The sequence below is a fragment of the Miscanthus floridulus genome, chromosome 18, assembly GCF_019320115.1.
Source record: "Miscanthus floridulus cultivar M001 chromosome 18, ASM1932011v1, whole genome shotgun sequence".
NCBI lineage: Eukaryota > Viridiplantae > Streptophyta > Magnoliopsida > Poales > Poaceae > Miscanthus > Miscanthus floridulus.
In genome coordinates, this window is record NC_089597.1 from 68141494 (window position 1) to 68152658 (window position 11165).

Consider the following 11165-nt stretch of genomic DNA (forward strand, 5'->3'; position numbering starts at 1 on the left):
TCAATTCTTGTCATTTACATTCCTAGAATTGCCATGCTAGAGTAGGATTGGAACTAGGTTGCTAAACTTTTGTGTGTTAGATCAATAGAAACACTTCTCTAGGCACAAGGGGTTAATTGGGCTAACCATAGGACTTGTTTATTGTGAAGAAATTTAGAATTAGCCCAATTCATCTCCTCTCTTGGGCATCTTGATCCTTTCAATTGGTATCAGAGCCTTGTGCTCTCATTTTAAGCTTAACCGCTTAGAGCAAGATGTCTCATGGGGATGGACCTCCTCCTATCTTTGAGGGAGATGACTTTTCATATTGGAAAATTTGCATGGAGGCATATCTAGAAGCTCTAGATGTTGGTATACTTAGAGCCGCCTCACAAGGATTCCCAAAACCTCGGGATGCCACACACCCACAAGGCGATGAGTTGAACTAAGAGAAGTGGAATGTAAAGGCTCGCAACACCATCTTTAGAGGCCTTTGCAAAGATGTGTTCAATCACTGCGCGGAACCACAAAGACGCCCATGCACTATGGTCGGACATTTGTGCGCTTCATGAGGGAACAAAGAGTGAGCATGAGGTACGCTATCATCTTGTCATGAAAAAGCTCAACTCTTTTGAAATGCTTCCTAAAGAATGTGCTAATGAGATGTATTCATGTTTGAATGTTCTTGTAGAGGAAGTCAATGGGCTTGGACTCACTCAAATGCAACCATCCGATGTTGTAAGAAAGATCTTGAGTGTCCTCCCCATTGACAAATATGGGCACATTGTGACCGTGCTTCATCAAGGTGATCTTTCCTGCCGCTACACCGACACAAATCTTGGCAAAGATCAATGCTCATGAGATGTACATGCACATCACTGCCACAAGATGGCTCATCCTCTACCAAGAAGAAAGAGAAGGACATAGCATTCAAAGCTAGCCAAGATAAGGGCAAAGCAAGACTTGAGTATGAGAGCTCAAGTGATGAAGAAGATAAAGATCTTGCTCTCATGATGAAGAAAGCCGCCAAGATGCTAAAGAAGCTAAACAAGAGCAGGCATCAAGTTCGAACAGCAAGAAGAAGTTCTTCACAAGCTCTAGAAGAAAGCCAATCTCCTGAAATGGATTGCTTCAATTGTGGTGAACTTGGTCATCTAGCACACCAATGCACCAAGCCCAAGAAAGACAAGTTCAAGAACAAGAACAAGGGTAAGAAAGATGACTCAAGTAACAAAGATGAAGATGAGAAGAAGAAGAACAAGCCATACAAGAAGAGAGATGGCAAGAAGAAAGACTTCCACAAGAAGAAGAAAAGTGGAAAGGCATACATCATCGGTGATTGGCTCACGGACATTGATTCATCTAGTGGGATCATCTGATGATGATAGTGACAATGAGAAGGTGGCCGCTATTGTTATTGAGTCTTCATCATCTTCACCGCCACCATCGCCATCATCCTCTACACACCTATGCATTATGGCCAAGGGTGAACGCAAGGTCTCAAATGATGATGATAGTAGTGCTGATGAACATGCTAGTGATGATGATAGTGATAGTGATAGTGATGATGAATCACCTTCCTATGATGATCTTGTTAAAATACTAAAACAATACACTAAGATCATTATAAAGGGTAGAGCTAAAAATGAAAATCTAGATGCTAAAAATGATTCACTTTTAGCAAAATGTGATGTAATGGAAAAGGCTAATGTTGAGCTTAAAGAAGCAAATGATGCTATATCATCCAAACTCAAGGAGCTCAAATCTTGTAAGAAAGAGCTTAAAGATAAACATGATAAACTTGAGAGGATACACAACGAGCTCATCACTAGCCATAACAAGCTAAAGATGAATATACCACTCTTAAGATTAATCATGATACTCTTGTCATTGCTCAAGAATTTCTATCTAATGAACCACATGATGCTACTAACCATGTTGTTAAGATTGATATAGCTACATCATGTGATGACTTAATTGATGAGAGCATTGAGCAAGGATCTAGTAGCAAAGGCAAGCAAGTGGTTGAGTGCAATGATTATGATGAGTATGTCAAGCTCAAGCATGACAATGAAAAGCTCAAGAAAGAGTTTGAAGAGTTCAAAATCAACAACACCATTGTGCTAGAAACACTTGATCATGATGGTGACTTGATTCTTGAGAATGAGAAGCTAAAAGAAGAAAACAAGAAACTCAAGGAAGAAAGAAACAATGTTGCACTCAGGGAAGATAAAAGTAGTGATGCTCTCAAGGAAGAAAACAAGAAGCTCAAGTTGGAAAAGAGCATCTCAAGATTGGATTGAGCAAGTTCACTAGAGGCAAGTATCTTCAAAGTGAGCTTCTAATGAATACCAGTCATGAAGATGGATAGAAGTGGCATTGGGTACATGGACAAATCAAGAGAAGAAGAAGGCTCAAGCTCAACAACAACAATCAAAGCCAAAGCCAAAGAGATGTTTTGAGTGTGGACAAGAAGGCCACTTTGCTCATGAGTGCCAAACTCGACCACCACAACCCTTGCCCAAGCATGCTAGACCCTTTGCCTTCAATGCTCACTACATGCTTAGAAAGGATTCTAGTGGAAAGGTGAAAGTGATGTTTTTAGGACCTCCAAATAAGAATAGGCCTAAGAAAATTTGGGTTGCCAAGTCACTTGTTGAGAAGGTGAAGGGCCCTCAACAAGTTTGGGTTCCTAAAGCATGATCTCTTGTGTGTAGATGAACTACAAGACTGGTGGAAGTCATTGGGTTATTGATAGTGGTTGCACATAACATATGATCGGTGATCCTCAGTATGTTCACCTCACTAGATGAAGAAGTAGATGGGAGAGAAAGAATCACATTTGGAGATAATTCAAAGGGCAAGGTTAAAGGATTGGGCAAAGTGGCAATATCAAATGATCATTCCATCTCCAATGTGCTATATGTTGCTTCATTGAGTTTCAACTTGCTATCCGTTGGACAATTATGTGATCTTGGCTTCCAATGCTTGTTTACCTGAGAAGGAAGTTGTTGTATCTAAGAAGGATGATGATCAAGTGATATTCAAAGGATTTAGATACAACAACCTATATCTAGTGGACTTCACCTCTGAAGATGTAAACTTAAAGACTTGCCTATTCACCAAAATAACACTTGGGTGGCTATGGCATAGAAGACTTGCTCATATTGGCATGAGCTCACTCAAGAAGCTAATGAAGAATGATTTGGTGAGAGGGTTGAAGGATGTGAAGTTTGAGAAGGACAAGCTTTGTAGTGCATGTCAAGCCGGCAAGCAAGTTGCAAATACTCATCCAACCAAAGCTTTCATGTCAACCACAAGAGTGCTAGAACTCCTTCACATGGATTTATTTGGACCAACAACATACAAGAGTTTGAAAGGAAATCTTTATTGTCTTGTGATTGTTGATGACTATTCAAGGTATACATGGGTATTCTTTCTTCATGACAAATTCCGAAGTTACATCTTGCTTCAAGAAGTTTGCCAAGAGAGCTCAAAATGAATTTGAAGTGAAGCTCAAAAAGATTAGAAGTGACAATGGGAAAGAATTTGATACAACACAAACATAGAAGCCTATTGTGATGAAGTTGGAATCAAACATGAGGTCTCCGCAACATACACTCCCCAACAAAATGGTGTAGTTGAGAGGAAGAACCGGACATTGATCACTCTTGCAAGAACAATGCTTAATGAGTACAACACCCCCTGAAGCTCTATGGGTGGAAGCAATCAACACCGCATGCTATGCATCCAACCAGCCTATTCCTTCAAAAGTTCCTTGGCAAGACACCTTATGAGTTGCTCAATGGGAAGAAGCCAGACGTCTCCTTCTTTAGGGTGTTTGGTTGCAAATGCTACATCTACAAAAAGAGGCAACACCTAGGGAAGTTCCAAACACTGTTGTGATATTGGTTTTCTTGTTGGTTACTCATCAAAGTCCAAAGCATATAGAGTATTTAATCATGCCACCGGCTTGGTTGAAGAAACATATGATGTGGAATTTGATGAAATCTAACGGCTCCCAAGGAGCACATGAGAATCTTGATGATGTAGGTGATGAACCATTGAGGGAGGCCATGAAGAACATTCTGGTTGGAGACATCAAGCCTAAAGATGATGAAGATGATATACAAGTGATTGATCCACCCTCTTCATCATGTGTACTACAAGCTGGTGAAAAAGATGGGAGGGTGAAAATGAAGACACTCATGTCTCCCATGAGCAAATGGTGGTACATGCACAAGATGTTGATGCTCCACAACCTCCTCCTCAAGTGGTCAATAGAAGAAATACACCTCTACTACAAGATCATCCACAAGATCTCATCATAGGAAGTCCTTCAAAGGGTGTAATGACTCGATCACAAAAACTTGCTTCATTTATTGCTCATCACTCTTTTGTCTCTTGCTATGAGCCTACTAAGGTAGAAGAAGCTCTTCAAGATTCGGATTGGATAAATGCCATGCATGAAGAGTTGAATAACTTCACTCGCAATGAAGTTTGGACTCTTGAAGAGCGGTCAAAAGGTGCAAGAGTCATTGGAACAAAGTGGGTGTTTCGAAACAAGCAAGATGATCAAGGTGTTGTTGTGAGGAATAAGGCAAGACTAGTGGCAAAGGGGTTCTCTCAAGTTGAAGGTTTGGATTTTGGAGAGACCTTTGCACCAGGTTGCAAGATTAGAAGCCATTCGTATCCTCCTTGCATATGCATCACATCATGAAATGAAATTATATCAAATGGATGTGAAAAGTGCATTTTTAAATGGCTTTATTAATGAACTAGTCTACTGTTGATCAACCTCCCGGGTTTGAAGACCCTAGATATCCTAATCATATTTATAGGTTATCCAAGGCATTATATGGGCTTAAGCAAGCCCTAAGAGCTTGGTATGAGTGCCTTCGAGACTTCCTCATTGAGAAGGGCTCCACAATTGGGAAGGTCGACACAACACTATTCACCAAGAAGCTTGATGGGCATATCTTCATTTGTCAAGTGTATGTTGATGATATCATCTTTGGATCATCAAATGAAGATTCTTGCAAAGAATTTGGTGAATTGATGTCGAAGGAGTTCGAGATGTTCGAGATGTCCATGATAGGTGAGCTTACATTCTTTCTTGGTTTTCAAGTCAAGCAAATGAGAGAAGGGATATTCATCTCTCAAGAGAAATATACAAAAGATCTTCTCAAGAGATTCAAGATGGATGAATGTAAGCCAATCAAAACACCAATGCCAACTAATGGACATCTCGACCTAGATGAGGGAGGTAACACGGTTGATCAAACTATCTATCGCTCTATGATTGGTAGCTTGTTATACTTAACCGCATCTAGGCCCGACATCATGTTTAGTGTGTGTATGTGTGCTAGTTTTCAAGCTAAGCCTAAGGAATCACATTTAATTGCCTGTAAGAAGAATCCTTAGGTACCTTAAGCACACACCTAAGCATTGGCCTTTGGTATCCCAAAGGAGCTTAGATTTGAATTAATTGGCTATTCCTGATTCGGATTATGTCGGATGCAAAGTTGATAGAAAAAGCACATCTGGAGGGTGCCATTTACTTGGTAGATCACTTGTGTCTTGGTCCTCCTAAGAAGCAAAATAGTAGTGGCCTTGTCCACCGCCAAAGCGGAATACATTGCCACGGGTGCTTGTTGTGCACAAATACTTTACATGAAACAAACTTTGCTAGACTATGGTGTAGTTCTAGGTAAAGTACCTCTTTTGTGCGACAATGAAAGTGCGGTAAAACTTGCAAATAATCTAGTTCAACACTCTCGCACCAAGCACATAGATATCCACCATCACTTTCTTAGAGATCTGTTGCTAAAAATGATGTATCACTAGAAGGTGTAAGGACCGAAGATCAATTAGCAGGATATCTTTACTAAACCGCTAGATGAGGTAATATTTTGTAGATTGAGGAATGAGCTCAATGTACTTGATTTTAGTAACTTCACTAAAAGATGAGCTTGTGTTGTCCCTTGCATTGCATTGTAACATACAACATGTTTAATCTTGGGTAATGCATATAGGGCTTGTCTAACATGGTTAAGATAACCGTCGAAAAGCGTGTGAAGAAGCTTAACCTTGGATCAAACTTGACAAGCAACTAGATTTACTTTCAAGTAGTGCATTGCATATGCATGATTGTTGTTTGTTGTTTATCTTCAAATTGCCCTCTTATTGCCCTATTTTCTTAAAAAGAATTATAGCCTAAGGCAAAATATTTTGAAAAAAAACTTGAGGGTCTGAGAGAGGTCACTCACATCAGTCCTAATTGGTGTTTATTTGGATCTTCTTTGAGTTGGGACTTGATTGGGAACAGGTAGCACGAAGGAACATTGAAGATTTGCTGGAAAAGAGTGACCGAACGCTTGCACCGGACTCTGATGTCCAGCGTCCGGTCAGTTCACAGGAGGTGAACTTGCTGCGAAGGAGTGACCGGACGCTGAAACAATGTTTTTCCAGCGTCTAGTCAGAAGGAGCTTCAGCGTCTGGTCGGTCATAAAGACGTCAAGGCTAGGTGACTGGCCTCTAGCTACGTTCGGTCGGTGTCCACTGGATGCGTCCGGTTGGTGTCCACCGGACGTGTCTGGTCACGATTCTAGAGGAATTGGACCTCTCTGGAATCGACCGGATGCTGGGTGGTAGCGTTCGGTCGCTGCCACCGGAGCATTCGGTCAATAGGAATCGTGTGGACTTCGATCTCTATTTTTGTTTCCTATTCTGTTTCGCTGGGGACCCCTTTATAACCAATCCAGCCATACGTAGCACCGTATCTACCCTTGCCCTAGCCAGCCTCCCCGCGCTGACGCCACCGCACCTCCTCGCACCGCCGTAGCCATGCCCGTGCACCGTCGTAGTTCCTCCGCGCCAGCACCATCGCGCCAGCCTCACCATGCTGCCGCACCCTGCCTCTCATGTAGCTCAAGCTTGCCGCCATAGTGCTTCCCCGCACTCCTAGGATCCTCCCGCGCACCTCCAGCAGCCTGCCGTGCCACCACAGCGCCACCGAGCCGAGCTCCGGTGCCCTAGCGCTGCCATCAGTCCATGTCACCGAGATTCACAGCCTGCAGTGCTATCCTCATCCTAGTGCTGGTAAGGCCCTACCATCATGCCCTGTCAATCCTTATCTCAACTTCGCTGTGACCTAGCCATTCATCAAAGAGTGAATTCCAATTGCATTCAGGGCCGTCGATTCACTACTCACCGCAACCCTAACCCTAGCCAAGTTCTAAAGGTTCCCCATGTGATGTCTCTTCTCTTCTTGGATCGCCTAGTTCATCAGGTAGCAATGTAACAGAACCTGACCAAATCATAAGAACGTAAGTACAAAAACAATCACCGAAACGATCAAATTCCTATACTTAAGCTCCCATAATCCCGGTAGTCCGGAAATCATGAAGGATTTCATCCAACTCTCGACATACAAACCAAGACCGTAGTGATTCAACACAACACATCATTCGTTACAACATTTCACAAGTGGCATTCGAATTACATCCATCAGAGTTCAAATAAAATATTACAAACCAAGTTCGAATTTTTGCGGAAGCAACATAGTTTAGTACATAACTTCATAGTTTCAAATACATTGCCAGATCTTAGTCATGTCCCACAAAAGCATCTTCAGGTACGAGAACTAGGAGAGACCACGCCCAATGGTCTAGTCTTCATCCCCAGCTGGGAGAAGGCAATACTTGCAGCAACCAAAGTAGAACTGGCCATCTGCAACAGGTGGGAGATAAACCCTAAGTACGAGAAGGTACTCAGCTAGACTTACCCATCAAAACTAGAAATAAAAGACACCAAGGGTCATGCAAGGCTTATGAGGTGGGCTAGCTTGACACAGTTGCATAAAAGAGCTTATGAATGTAGTGCCCAATTTAAACTTAGCATCAAGCTTATCATCATTTACCTATCCACTAGATTAGCACCTGTACTAGAGCACTCACTTATTAAGAGCAAACAATATTAACCATAGCAGGTATAATAAGGCTGTCATCATCATATCATCATTTCCGAACCATTAGGTTATTTAGTGTATCTACTTTAGAGATAAGCCCATCAAGTTCTCACTAACCGAGAGAGACGGCGACTCGAATCGAATTACAACTCAGCTGAGGGGGTATTCCTAACTCTCACCCTGGCATACTTAGCAAGGGTAGCCATGGGTCACCTTTGGAACATCTCAGGAACCAAATTCGCAGGTTTGATCAGTGCCAGTACTCTCAGGGATTACCCTTCTGCCAGGATGATCAGGACTTTTAAATCACCTGCCCTTGGACTCACGCCTACAGCTCCCTTCCGAGGTGCACTTTATACTTATCGACTCTCGGCCTGAGGTGAGCTACTCGGCTTTGCGGTCGGTCTTCGGACATGGCCAACTAAGAGAGAGGCATGCGTTCAACATGAACAGGAAAGGCTCCAAGAATCAGTCCTTAAGCGACATAGACGGAGTCACTGCAAACCGGCAAGCCTCCGTCCGGTCTTCATTTCAAATTAAGACTGGTTCTTTTCCACGATAGCAAATATAGCCAACCATGCCATATGTATCTTCCTATATCTCGCGAGTGACAGGAAATCACCTGACTTCTACCGCGTTTAAGCAGGGCTAAGCACTACATGTAACAGAACCGACCAAATCATAAGAACATAAGTACAAAAACAATCACCGAAGCGATCAAATTCCTGTACTTAAGCTCCCATAATCCTGGTAGTCCAGAAATCACGAAGGATTTCAACCAACTCTCGACATACAAACCAAGACCATAGTGATTCAACACAACACATCATTCGTTACAACATTTCACAAGTAGCATTCGAATTACATCCATCAGAGTTCAAATAACATATTACAAACCAAGTTTGAGTGTGCGGAAGCAACATAGTTTAGTATAAAACATCATAGTTTTCAAATACATTGCCAAGTCTGAGTCATGTCCCACAAAAGCATTATCAGGTACGAGAACTAGTAGAGACCGTGCCCAACGGTCTAGTCTTCATCCCTAGCTGGGAGAAGGCAGTACTTGCAGCAACCAAAGTAGAACTGGTCATCTAGAATAGGTGGGAGATAAACCCTGAGTACGAGAAGGTACTCAGCTAGACTTACCCGTCAAACCAGAAATAAAAGACACCAAGGATCATGCAAGGCTTATGAGGTGGGCTAGCTTGACACAGTTGCATAAAAGAGCTTATGATTATAGTGACCAATTTAAACTTAGCATCAAGCTTAACATCATTTACCTGTCCACTAGATTAACACCTGTACTAGAGCACTCACTTATTAGGAGCAAACAATATTAACCATAGCATGTATAATAAGGCTGTCATCATCATATCATCATTTCCGAACCATTATGTTATTTAGTGTATCTACTTTGGAGATAAGCCCATCAAGTTCTCACTAACCGGGAGAGACGATGACTCGAATCGAATTACAACTCAGCTGAGGGGGTATTCCTAACTCTCACCCTGGCATACTTAGCAAGGGTAGCCATGGGTTACCTTTGGGACAACTCAGGAACCAAATTCGTGGGTTCGATCCGCGCTAGCGCTCTTAGGGATTACCCTTCTGCCAGGACGATCAGGACTTTTAAATCACCTGCCCTTGGACTCACGCCTATGGCTCCCTTCCGAGGAGTACTTTATACATATCGACTCCCAGCCTGAGTTGAGCTACTCGGCTTCGCGGTCGGTCTTCGGACATGGCCAACTAAGAGAGAGGCATGCATTCAACATGAACAGGAAAGGCTCCAAGATTTAGTCCTTAATCGACACAGACGGAGTCACTACAAACCGGCAAGCCTCCGTCCGGTCTTCATTTCAAATTAAGACTAGTTCTTTTCCACGATAGTAAATATAGCCAACCGTGCCATATGTATCTTCCTATATCTCGCAGGTGACAGGAAATCACCTGACTTCTACCGTGTTTAAGTAGGGATAAGCACTACACGAGCCTGAGCTACATAGGATTCTGGGTAACAATATCTGGACAAGGATTGGATAACCAATGCAGCAAGTGTTTGCATTCAACACCTAAACTTAATGCAACAATATATGTAACAATAATACTGTAACTGCATTTCGGAAATTAGGAGGCTTAATATGCTCCGGGGCTTGCCTTTCACAAAGTTGCACGAACGGTGATCCGGGCACTCAACGGCGACCTTGTCTGGCACTTCTCCTGAAGGCGGCACCTCCTGAACCTCCGGTGTCGGCTGCTGCTGCTCGCTCGGTTCCTCGAATTCCAGCAATGTTACTCCCTCCAGTACACCTATTGCATGCCGATGCATGAGATAAATATCATGGATGCATAAGGAATGACATGATGCTCATGATGAATAACTCACAGTAAGTGTTTACGAAAGCATTACTGGACACTCGTTTACCGAGTAAGAATAGTTCTATTCAAATCACTTTAAAACATGTATCTCACTTAACTTGAAGAATGAGATCTACTTACCTAACTTGCATAACCTAAGATAAAGATGCTCATCTTCAGTTAAAGGCCTAACACCTAGGAACATTACCACAAACTTAGAAATAGTAAAGGCATACATAAATTAACATTTAAAGTTTCATATGCACACAAGTCGTCCCTTAATTCAATCACAACAAGAGTTCTACAATTCCAAATGACTTGCATAAGGACATTCTGAAAAGCTCATGAAATTCTCTACAAATCAATTGTAAACATCACAGCATGATTCTTATGTTAACCAAATCGAATTCCAGTAAATCTGGAATCTGTCCAGAAATGACAGGGCTACTAACTTAATTATTTAATGATGATGCAACAGCCTAATCTAACCAAACCAAGTTTATCAACTTGTTGCACATACCAGAGGAACACTAAATAAATTATTTAATATCCTTTTCAAATTTATTTAGTTAATTAGGTGATTAAAGCAATATATAGTAAAACTATTCATAAAAATCTACAAAATTTATAGTAGCTATCTCATGCTTCACATAGACTACCATAAAAATTTCAAAGCCATTGAGCAAGCAGAACTTGCTGTATCCAAAATAACAGGTGGCATGTCTATTTTTAGCATAATTAGGAAACCATATTGAAAAGTGTCAATCAACAGATTTCTTATTTTTCCTAGTATCATTCTAGCATAAGAATAGCACCCACCAATTTTTACCCTAACTGGATCTATAGAAAAATTATGAAA